This window comes from Lycium barbarum, chromosome 4, assembly GCF_019175385.1.
Source record: "Lycium barbarum isolate Lr01 chromosome 4, ASM1917538v2, whole genome shotgun sequence".
Lineage (NCBI taxonomy): Eukaryota > Viridiplantae > Streptophyta > Magnoliopsida > Solanales > Solanaceae > Lycium > Lycium barbarum.
In genome coordinates this window covers 33,152,180-33,165,813 of record NC_083340.1, presented here as the reverse complement: position 1 = coordinate 33,165,813, position 13,634 = coordinate 33,152,180, and the positions used below count along the sequence as shown (strand labels likewise).

The following is a 13,634-nucleotide window of genomic DNA, read 5'->3' as shown; positions in this document are numbered from 1 at the left end:
AGTTACGATCCAAACAAAATAGGCTAAGTATTGCGAGGTTGGAGAGTCATGGTCCAAACAAAATAGGCTAACAAATTAGAGCTAACTATTTCCTGGTCTAAGTAATATTCCCTTAGTTCTTCTGTATCTTCTAATCAAATTGAGTAGTGGGTTATGTTGTATCAACAACAGCCATCGGTTCCGAGTTCAGCTTCGCCTGCTAGGGGCAGTGGACTTCCATTCTTTACTCATCGAAACCCAATGTATGAACCTCATCAACGTTAGCACCAGTAGGAGCGATAGGAAATTTAGGTGTCACAACTGATGGGTGGCTGGTAAGATCAGTATTTGGCTGATGCGAGGGCGAAATAGCTAATCCACGCACCTGCTCAATGATTACAGGATCTATATGTTCGGTAAATACAGGAATCAAGCGCATCACAAACTCATCCAGATTTCCTGTTGGTGTTGATTGAGCATTCGGAGGTGCAGCTGAAGATGTAGCATCGACTCCAAAAGAGTCACGAAGATTCTGCCCATAGTAGCATTTTGCTTGAGATCCAAGACCATATACTCTTCTTTTCTTTTGTCCTCCCACGGCTTGGTAATATGCATGACACCGATCAATATCAGACTGGGTCTGTGTTTGTTGTTGTAATATTTCCTGATATTTTACCTGTAGAAGAGGGGGGGGGGGGGGGGGGGGAAGGTAAAATACATGCAAAACTTTGCAATACACAACACAAAATTCGTCCAGCTTCAAAATTTTCCATTTTGAGCTTCTCAGCATTCTATGACAACTCAATTCACACAAATTCTAACATAAAATAGACACTAATAAAAAAGTGATGAAATGACAAGGTAAATATATGCAGATTTTTCCCCGCTTATAATTTTTCCATTTTCAACTTCTCAGCATTCTATCACATCTCAATTCACACACATTCTAAATAATATATACACTAATAAAACTGCGCAGAGAAACAAGGTAAAATACATGCAAAAAAAATTCCGCTTCTTAATTTTTTCCATTTTTAGCTTCTCAATAGTCTATCACAACTCAATTCGCACACATTCTAACTTAACATATATACACTAATCAGTGAGGACTTCTATCTTTTAAATCTTGAATAGGTCAGCAAACAAACCCTTATATAAGCACAACAAATTAGTCCCAATAAAGAGGGAGTACAACATAATAACACAAAGTAAGCAGAAAACTAAAGAAGAGATGAATTTTCTCCCATTCAATGTAATTTATAACTTTCTGTCTAGAAGTTTTGCCCCACAATTCTTGCTTGTCATAAACCACAACATGCTGGTATAAATGAACTGGAAAATAAATTTAATTGATTAAAGCAGCTTAAGCACACTGAAGTTATCAAGAAGAAAGGTGTCACGACCCAAAATGAGGGTCGAGCAGTTACTCACACACTCCCTTCTGGTGGGAAAATCCTTCCCTTACCCAACATACAATCTATTAATGTGGAAGAATAATATAAATGCTAATCAGTCTCAAATATCATATAAAAGTAATGCTAATCATACCCACAGAATCTGTTCTGAATAGTACAAGAGCTTCTAAGTATACAACTTGAATAAAAGTTACAATCACATACCTGAATACAACTTCTATTTAGAATGAGAATTTGACAGCAAAGTCTAGATGAACTCTGTGAGATCCTTAAAGGCTAACTGAATCTCGCTCAAGTACTTGGAACAAATCTACACCCCGAAAAGATGTAACAAGAGTAGTATTAGTACAAACCACACGAATTGGTAGACATCATAGGCTGACAACAATTAGCTAACATATATATATAAAAAAAAACTAAGAGATAGACAAATAGGTAGTCCAAATGCAGTCACTAAGCACATCCACCTAAGTCTTGCATGAACCACACTAGATCTCAGTTGTATACAACCATAGTCTAGGCGGAACCTCTAGCCCTCGAATTCATCAAGTGTCTAGGTAAGTGATTAACAAGCACGCAACATCTCAAATAAATAAACAACCAAGGAATCAAGGCTAAAACGCACCATGCAACACAACAAATACAACAACTAGAATCAGAGATATGCATGTATCAATCTCTTATCATTATTAATATCAAATCATGGCTCACGTCAATGAATCATGTAGATTATGTATGAATGATATGCATGTATCAATCTCAAGTGTAAATCACAATCAAATCACAATATGGCAACTAAGTACATATCCAATATCACACACATGGCAACAAGCCAATAAACCACGAAGAGGCAACAAGCCCACAAATCAGTAACAGTACCAATCCTGTGGATATCCATCCCAAATTCATACCCAACGGATTAACATGCTTTTGTCAATAACTAATTTCTACATATGCTTCACTAACTAGAGTCTAACAAAAAAGGTAAGTTGTAACCTACCTCGATGTCGAATTGGTGCCACAAACTAATCCAGTTAAGCCTTTCCTTCCCTCTTTAGAGAGCCTCATAATGATTAACGTCCATCAAATATGAAGTTTATGTTACAATATGAATCTAAGGATACCCATATTGCCATAATTTTACCCAAAACCCAAAAATGGACTCAAAATAGCCAAACCCGAGTCACAAGGGAAAAACTATAATTTCAATGAAAAATCGAGTTTGATATAGTCAAAATAGTACCCTACGAGTCTAAACAAGTCCAACGATATCCATATTGTTATACTTTAATTTGACACCCTAAAACGAACCCAAAAAGGTAACCCCTAGCCTGCAAGGGAAAAACTGGAAATTTATGTCAAATTTAGTTTAGCCATAAATTAATTAGTCTAGATCCATAAAACCCATTTAAAAAGCCATCATCTTGATTTTCAAAACCATGATTTTCCAATTTTCAACTTTTGGGTTCAAAACTCCAATTTTCCCTAATCCAACTCAGATAAAATCGATAACCAATGAAAGTAAACTTCAGAAAACATCAAAATAAAGGCTAAATAATTACCCCCTCATTGAGAAGAGAACAACGCCGCGAAAATCAACTCATAAGGAGTTTTAAAACTCAACATATGCTCAAAATACGAAATGAACGGAGTCTGATTTTTTATACACAGAGATTTCCGCCCCAGCGGACCAATGTCAGCTACAGCAGACCAGACGTCCACCCCAGTGGACACACCAGGTACAACAACAATTGTTCAGGCTAAAATGACCATAACTTCCTAATACGAAGGCAAAATGCAACGATTCTTTTTGCTATGGCTTCGTAATTATGATACAGATCTAATGGTTCAATCGAGACACAAAACTAAAGTCGTTTTTATCAATATGGTTCCCTTTATGGCCAAAGAAACTATGGCGAAACATCGAATACGAGCGCAACACAATCCAAATCCATCCAAAACTCTTCGGAATCTCACCAAAAGTTGCAGACAAGTCCAAAATTATCATACGAACTTGTTGGAACTTTCAAAACATCTACACAGGACCATCTTGACCCGATGTTAACCGTGGTCAACTCTAACTCATTAACTTAACTATTTCCTCCATCAATGACTCAAATCACACCTAAAACCTTTCCGGAACCAAACCAATGACTCCACTAAGTCATAAATCATATTCTAAACCTAATGGAACTATCGGAATTCGATTGCAGGCATGTTTAATGAAAATTCAACTGTTGGTCAACGGCTTTTCACTTTAAGAATCTAGATTCCACAAATCCAACTAGAACTCGCCCGTTGACCTCGGGAGCTATGTCGCCAATCCCCGCGGGTCAAAATCATACTAACGAGACTCGGGAAAGGGTTAACAAGGGTAAATGGGTCAAAAGGGCTATAACGACCAAACGGGTTGTTTCATCGGATATCAATTAAACAATCGTTCGTCCTCGAGCGCAAAAAGAGTATTAAAGCTAACTGTAGCCAAGGAATCTTTAATATAACAACATGGAAACCTCAATGGCACGAAGTACGCCAAAATCACTTCCTGCTCACCTGATCAATCAAAACTTCTTCTAACTTAGCCAAAAGACCCAATTTCCATATTGCCATACTTGAGTTTCTCTCATAACTTATCCCTAAAATAAAGAACTTCTTTTGCTAGAATTCTCAGATTCGATAAAACCATACCTCTGAACGCAATCGATAGGCCCCACAAGCATTAAAGTCGTTCTTCTCACCATGATTTCTTAGAAACACATAAACAAAGGTCCGAAACCATGATTTACTCTTGCCAGAAAAGACTTTTTGCTTTATTGGAGCAACTCTATGAAATTCTATCAAACTGATCTTACGCATAGCTGACTTTGCTAGTTACAAGTCTTCTTAAACCATCAAATTACAATACAGGAAGCATACCACTAAATACCTCGCCGAGCCAAGTAGGTAGGAAACTATCTAATCACTCTAAAGACCTCTCAAAAACATAGTACCTCCTCAAATCATTACCAAATCAACGTAAAATATTATATCTATCTGAATAGCTGCTCTCGGTAAAATATCATCAAGTGCGCTCGCAAACCCTTATAAAGCTCGATAAACCTGTCATACCTTAAATCTAAATTGAAACTCATCGTATCCGTGAAGGTGATCTACTCGGAACCTATAAGTCCCTCTGGCAATATAAACATAGTCCATCAAGCTGTAATCAAACAATTTTGACCCGGAATGAATGCACAACCCCTGAATACCACTAATAGCCTCTCGAACTGACTCCAACTTTTCAAAACCAATCATAGTCCTACCACACATCTGTGGCGGCCAATTCTAATCTTTTCATCACGCATAATCAATCATGTCTGTCACCCTCGACTCCAAAAGTTGAGTCCTATCCAAGTTGTCAACTTAGTATCGAAGAACTATACCTTATGTTTGCAATCTTCATGTTTATCAACCTTTATCCGATACGCAAATCTGATACACCCCAAAATTTCCGACGCAAAATCGGTAGCCTCATATAATAACCCTTTAACCATCGAATCTCCCATTGTAATACCTTGATACGTATATCACTATTCCGAAAGTATCAATCTCGCAATCTCTTGCGCCAACCTCATATAACTATTCCCAAGCCTTTAATATCTAAAAATGCCCACCCAAGCTATCCAGTCACAACTAATTACAACATAATACACTACCACGAATACGGTCTTATCTCGAAAATATAACTCTAGCCCTTACATAATAGGGATTTCCACCATTCCTTTCTCTTAAACCACACTAACTCATCCACTGAAGAGTGTTACGAAATTACCCAACTGTGTACCACATAGGCCACTTCCATAAGCCTTAACATGTCAGTTACCTAAAATTTTCTTCTCACTAGTTGTTGATTATGACACCTCACGAAAAATCATCATATCACTTAATCCATTATATCACTTAGTCCTTTTCTGTAGACTCCCTTCTTTAAGCATACTCATGATCACACGTTGTCTGAAATATGTAAGACAACATCTCCATAACCTATACTGATCTAAGTAATCCCGAAGATGTACCTTATTTTTATCAATTCTCGATCAATTATACTTTTTCCTGACTCTTTAATTCCCTAATTCCAATCAAATCACAATCATCGTCACCGTTTAACCATTTCTCAAACCCACTCAATAGAATACCGCATAATCATAAGTCTTGCAAACTAGCTTAGCCAATCCTGGAGATAGTAGTATACCACACACTCTACACACTAGAGTTCCCTTAACTCACTCAACTTTAAAACTAAATACTCTCTAAACCCAGCGTATCACATACACAGTCCTACTAATGTCCTCACGTACATCCACCAAGGTGTCTTTGCTCAAATTCTCTTAATTCAAATTCTGAAATGTTCTCTACAACTCGAATTAATTTGAACCTCATGATTGATTTACCACTTCGAATGTCCTAATTGTTGAACCAGAACACCCCAAACCATTCGTGCGATTATCCCTTCCATTTGATCAACTCAACCAAATAGTAACACCAGTAGTAGTAGGAACTGGCCGACTTACACAATAGGTACAAAGCTCTCAACTGTAATCCAATATTATATGCAACACCCGATAGCTCCTTGAGTGCTAAAACTTTACTCCAGCACTAGAGTCATTTTATTTATCAACTACTGCTCCTACTAGCCCATGGAATAACCACACATACCAACTCAACACTGAACCCTTATGTCAATCTTACTATGTATGCTAGCGACATAGCTGTCAAATCAACTAGCTCTTGATTCCACAATCCCCTTACCATTACTCTAAACACGAAGACCCGATGAACACACCTTTTACTGAAGGACCAGGACTACAGCTACCCAATATTTAAGTCTCCACTTGTCACAAGTAACCTTTCTTTCCGATCTTGAACCAATAATCTTTTCCCAGGAGGAACCCACAACCACTAGCATATAGTCACGTCGAAGCCCAACTTAACTTTTTATAACCAAATATGAAATCCAATCTAGTATCAATTTCAACCTTATCCTAACAAGCACGTCAGATACCAATTTTTCCCTTCATAATATTGGAGATTAATCTATCCAAATCCTCTTTCTTACTCTTTCATCACATTAACATGAAAAGTACTCATATCAAAATACCTAAAGAAATCTTACTTCGCTACGTGTTTCCCACAAAAGTTGCCATTCGTGTCCTTATTCTCAACTTCTCTTCTTCATTACACGTGGTCACTATACTTAGCCCAAATCCGATGATCCCTACCGAACTTACACTCATGCCATGCATACCATTATAATACCCTGACGAAGTTGAAACTTTTTCCAAAATCAATGATATCATTAAACAAATCACGCTTATTAGGCCACAAATGCACTTTTGCCACTTTCCCGCAACCCAACACTGAAAACACGAAGGTCATTTGACCCTCTGTACCATATTCCTTATTTCTCAAGAAACCCTTCACAATAAACGAGTCTAACCACGATCCAACACAACTGAAACCTCAAGATATAGTTAGAAACTGAACTTGGTCATGCGTCGGAATCAGGATGACACATCTCGTACCATACCACAACATGTTAAAAACAAACCGATCGCATAAGAATTTAAGGATGAGTTTCCACCTTCTGTGGGAGAATAAGGCCTCATTTGTTTGAACTTAATGGAGGTTTGAATCTGAATGGTTCAGACCTTAGACCATTAAGTGCATTTGTTTACATTGAGATTTAAGCACTTATTCGGTCTGAATAGGTTTTAATCATTATGATCTTGAACCAAGTCTTAATATCATTAAGAGATATTTTTGTATGGGTAATTTTTACCACCAGCTCCAGCCCCACTCCACTTATGCCCCACTCCCCCACCCACCCATCACCTACCCACCCTACTCCACCATTCACCCCTACCACCACCATCCCCTCACTCCCCGCCACCAACCCACCCACCCTTCACTCCCCACCACCAACCCCCATCCCCTACCACCAACCCTACCACCCCACCCACCACCACTACAAAACATCTCCACCATTACTAGCGAACATAACTCTTTCATTTTTTTAATAAAATAATATTTTATTTGTATTTATTTTCTAATATTTAGTTACTTTTTATTTGAACTGTATATTTATTATGTTTAAATAAAAGCATTATCCACATTCAGATATTGAAAAATAAACAATCTTAATCATTCAGTGTTCAAATCTAGAGAAAACATCTTAATCATTCAGATGTGCATCCAGATTCGGACGTCTTAATCTTAATGAAAACAAATGAGGCCTAACACATGGATATTCAGATGCCAATTAGAATTGACTAGATTCTAATTCGAATGAAAAAGCACGAAGGAATGAAAGAATTGGAAGTTTCCTAAAAGTCTTATAGCTTCTCGCAGACAGGTATAGAGCTCATCGTACTGATCCGCAAGACTCTACTAGACATGTTTTCCTACTTATAGACTGGTAACTTAGGGCTCTGATACCAACTTGTCATGACCTAAAATGAGGGTCGAGCGGGCACCCAGACACTCCCTCCTGGTAGGCGAACCCTTCACTTACCTAACATATAATCTATCAATGCAGAAGAATAATATAATTGCTTATCAGTCTTAAATATCATATAAAAGTAATAATTGCGGAATTACATAAACTACCCAAGGAATCTCGTCTGAATAGTACAAGAGCTTCTAAGTATACAACTTGAATAAAAGTTACAACCACAACCTGAATACAACTTCTGTTTAGAATGAGAATTTAATAGAAAAGTCTAGATGAACCCCGTGAGATCCTTGAAGGCTAACTGAATCTCGCTCAAGTACCTGGAATAACTCTACACCCTGAAAAGGATGTAGCAAAAGTAGTATCAGTACAGAAAAACATGTACAGGTAGGCAGCATAGGCCAACAATAGTTAGCTAACATATATAAAAGAAAGATAGACAGATAAGTTGTCCAAATGCGGTCACTAAACACATCCAAGTAAGTTTTGCAATAATGTGAACCACACTAGATCTCAGTAGTATACAGTCATAGCATAGGCATAACCTCTAGCCCCCGAATCGATCAAGTGTCTAGGTGAGTGATTGACAAGCACACAACATCTCAAATAAATCAACAACCAAGGAATCAAGGTTAAAACGCACGATGCAATACAACGGATACAACAACCAAAATCAGAGATGTGAATGGACATAATATGAATGCGTGTGTGATGCAATGCACTGGCCAACTGTCTCATATCGTACACACATTCCATAGACGGAATACCTCCACATCTTGATATTTATGACCCGCGGGGACCCATGGTGTCCATGCACCACTCCCTCCGGAATGGACCTCGGATTACGAGAACACATACCTTCCGCTCTAGAACAGACCTTGGATCACAGATTCACATACCTTCCGCTCCGGAACAGACCTCGAATCACAGATTCATATCATACTTTCATCAAAAGTGTCACTTTTCTTTTTTAGTTGCCATAAATCTTTCATCAATCGTTTCCGAAAATTTTCCATTATCTATGAGTGAATGAATGCAATAACACTTAATCAATGTAGGATGAAATGCATGTATGAATGCCAATTTCAACAATAATCGTGAGGGTGAATAATCATAACAACATCCGTAAATCAATTATCAATATGAACTTATTCCCTAATCTGTACAATGCCACATCCGGAACAATTTCCCTTTGGACCACATAGGTAACATTAAATATATATGCAAGAGAGGCCATACAAAATATGCGCATACTAAACACCATAATAGGAAGCCTTAGATGTTTCACTTTCCCTCTTATCATTATTAATATCAAAACACGGCTCATGTGAATGAATCATGTAAAATGTGTATGAATTATATGCATGTATCAATATCAACTGTAAATCATAATAAAATCTCAATCATGCCACACATGGACACATATCACAATATGGAAACTAAGTGCAAGTACAAGTGCAATATCACGCACATGACAACAAGCCAATAAATCACAAAGAGGCAACAAGCCCACAAATCAGTCAACAATGCCAATCCTATGAATATCCATACCAACTTCATACCCGAAGGCTTAATATGCGTTCTCCATCAATAACTAACTTCTACATATGCTTCGTTAAATGGAGTCTAACCAATAAGGTAAGTCATAACCTACCTCGACGCCGAACATGTGCCACGAACTAATCCAGTTGAGCATTGCCTTCCTTCCTTGGAGAGCCTCCGAACAATTAAAGTCTATCAAATATGAACTCTACGTTAGAATACGAATCTAAGGATACTCATATTGTCATTATTTTACTCAAAACCCAAAAATGAACCCAAAATAGCCAAATCAGAGCCACAAGGGCAAAACTATAATTTCAATAGAAAAATTGAGTTCAATATAGTCAAAATATTATCCTACTAGTCTAAACAAATCCAACAATACTCTATACTTTAATTCGAAACCCCAAAACGAACCCAAAAAGGTAACCCCAAGCCAGCATGGGAAAAACTGGAAAGTTATGTCAAAATTAGTTTACCCATAGCTTAATTAGTCTAGATTTATAAAATCCATTCAAAAAGCTATCATCTTGATCTTCAAAATTATGATTTTCAACTTTTTAACTTTTGGGTCCAAAATCCCAATTTTCCCCAATCAAACTCAGATAAAGTAGATATCCAATGAAAAAAAAAACTTTAGGAAACATCAATATAAAGGTTAGATACTTACACCCTCGCTGAGACGAGAACAATGGCCTGAAAATCACCTCAAACGAGCTCTAGAACTCAAGATATGCTTAAAATATGAAATGAACGTAGTCTGATTTTTTATAAACTGAGATTTCTGCCCCAGCAGACTAGATGTCCGCCTCAACAGACACACCAGGTATAACAACAACTGTCTGCACTAAAATGACCTTAACTTCTTCATACGAAGGTGAAATGCCACGATTCTTTTTGCTACAGCTTTGTAGTTACAATACAGATCTAATAGTTTAATTGGAACACAAAACAAAGGTCGTTTGATCAATATGGTACCCTTTATGGCCAAAGAAACTATGACGAAACATTGAATAAGAGCGCGGCACAACCCAAATCCATCCAAAACTATTCGAAATCTCACCAAAACTTGCAGACAAGTCCAAAATCATCATACAACTTGTTGAAACTTAAAATATCAACACAGGGTAATTTGACCCGATGTTGACCGTGGTGAACTCTAACTCTTTAACATAACTAGTTTCTCCATCAATGACTCAAATCACACCCAAACCCTTTGGGAACCAAACCAATGACTCCACTAAGTCGCAAATCACATTCCGAACCTAATGGAACTGTTAGAATTCGATTGTGGGCACGTTTACACAAAAGTCAACTATTGGTCAAAGATTTTTCAATTTAAGACTCTAGATTCCACAAACACTACTATAACTCGCCCGTTGACCTCGGAAACCATGTCGCTCATTCCCGTGAGTCAAATTCATACTAACAGGACTCGAAGAAGGGTCAACGAGGGTAAATGGGTCAAAAGTGCTATAACGACCAAACGGGTTGTTACAAAAGGAATCTGCTAGATACAATAAATCATACCAATTTAAACTACAAAACATTCTTCATGTAAAATTGATATTCACATAAGCAAAAAGAACTTGTTCATTGAGAATCATATCTTGAGGTTTCAAACCACATAAGTAGGAAATGAAATTTGAGTCATTATACTTCTCACGTTCAAGAATAAGACTCTACATGCCAACAGAAAGGAACTCAATTACTCACACAATTTTTTTATTTTATAAATCCTCTCCTTTATCCTCGTCCCTTTTGTTTTCATTTTCCAACAAAAAGAGAGCTCAAAACATGAAAATGAAGCAGGTAAAGAAAAGGAAAACTAATCAAGAAAGATAAACACAAGTTCTGCTTTATTGACATTGCTCTTCAGCAGCAAGAATCATATAGACGACTAGAAACACCAAACATAATCCCGACCAGGGATCCATGTTTATTTGACACTTCCATGAAATCGAGAATGTGAATTAGATGTGTTGTGTTACTTCAAATCAGTAGAAGTGCTCTTTGAAGTAAATATTTTATAGGTTGTTTATAAAAAATAACTGCAGATAAACCATTTGACAAATTAAAAGAAACTAATATAGATACCCCACAAAATCTATGGAAAACACTCTAAGATTCAAGAAATAAAACATCTATTCCTTGAACACACACAGAAAAAAAAATCCTATGTAAGAAAATATAGCAGTTGTTCTAGGAGAGAATAGAAATGAACAGATTTGGTATACAATAAGGACAACAAAAAAAGTTGACTTACATGTACAATTTGGGATTTCTCACCAACAAAGGATGTTCCATCATGACCATGTGTATGGAGGTGTAAATGCATCTCACTTGGTGTTGGATCTCAACCCTTTTCAACATCTTATGCAAAAGTTACTCAATTCAGAAGATCGACAAAAGAAATTTTTGTGTAAAAATGAGATTGAAAATAGAGAAATATTAGTCTTTGTTGATTCATAATAAAACTCATGAGTTCTTCTATCACCCCTTCTGCTCTTCTTTTACTTGAGAACAAAAAACATTGATTTCCATCCACCTCTTATATCTACAACTACTGTCAACTATTCTTGCCTCATATTCCATTCAGATTTGGATTGGTGCAAACTTAAATGAGATTTTCAGATTCAGACTGGTGCAAACTTAAATGAGATTTTTTAATATTTTATATACACTTACAAGTCACTTGTGATGCTCCCCTACATTGATAGAGCCACCGGTGTGAGTCCCAGTGGCAACTTCACTCTCACCACCGCAATAATTCCATGCATTTATTTCTGACTTTTCAACACACTTAGGATCGTCCCAAAGTCTCATCCAACTTTTCCACACATTATCTAAAATAAATTTCAGCTGCACTCCTTTTTTTTTTAGTTTGAAAACGAAATCACTGTATCTTATGGTAGCCTTATGCTCTCATTGGTCCTCCACAACAATATCAATTGAAGTATCCCAATAGAAGTCCTTCTGAAATAATTTTATAAAGTAATGGCATTAAGATCCTATATATAAAATTTAATACACTTTCTAAATTCAATTGTGGTGGATTATACCTTGAATTCTCCAAAATATTTTTTTTATCCCATCTGAGACACTTTTCCAATTGATCCCATTAGGATCAAGTTCATGCTTGGAAGATTAATGTATGCACTTAGAGCATAATCTTGATGGTTCTAGCTTGAAAAAATTAAAAGACATTATTTTCAAGGCATACCATATATCAATAATAGTATATGAAAAATAATAGTATAAGCATGGACTGACCATGTGGGAGAAATAGTAAGAAGCATCGATGACTGACGGGTACATATGCACTCAACTTCGCCTATTATGTTGCTTTGAGAAGATGTACCCTCACTTATTATGTTGTTATGATTAGGGGTAATCAGAGAGGGTTCCAAATGAATGGGCGGTGTACTACCATGACCTAATATTTGAATAGCTGGCGCACTAGTTGGACTTGATGTTTGAATAGGCGACGCACTATTAGAACCTGATGTTTGAATAGGTGGAGCACTACTAGGAACTGATGTTTGAACTTGATTGATGTGATGTTCCCCATCGGAGGAACTCTCACCACTTTGTTGAGGACTAAACTTGGGATTGGGAATAGTAGGCATGTGTCCACAAGTAGGAAAAACTACCAATACCTAAGGATTTTCTTGCACGACCTCCACTAGCTCGACCTCTACCTCGAGGCATAACTACAAATAAAAATAAAGGAGGATGTGATACAATTCATATATAGCTATATTATTCTTTCCATGCAAAGGCAATCTGCTAGATATTATTACAAGTAGTTTCGACTTACATGTCACTTTAATAGGTTTTTCACGTGAGTGAATTTTTTATGTATAAAAGAAAGAGGACACATAGTATAAATCCATAATAAGAAAAACTAATTCAATCACGTGATATATTTTCTAGAGTTTCTACAGCAAGAAAACCTTTCCGGCTCTGTACATTTTTGACAATTTAAGTTCAAGACTATAATTCTACATATCATTGTATTGTTATAGATTCAAATATGTTCAAATAATTTGTTAACATATCCTAAATTAGTTGAAATTGCTCTGTAATGTCCCGCTAGGTCGTTATGAGCATTGTGACCATGTTATCCCTACCCGTATCCTTCCGAGACTAAGAATAAGCTTAATAAAAGCTCAAAGAGTTAGAAGTAAAGAATATTGAGGCCTTGA

General features: G+C 36.8%; 1 pseudogene; it reads right to left on the bottom strand.

Annotated features, from left to right (window-relative positions):
* Positions 1-216: 216 nt before the first annotated feature.
* On the bottom strand, positions 217-13,055 carry LOC132637386 (uncharacterized; annotated as a pseudogene).
* Positions 13,056-13,634: the final 579 nt, after the last annotated feature.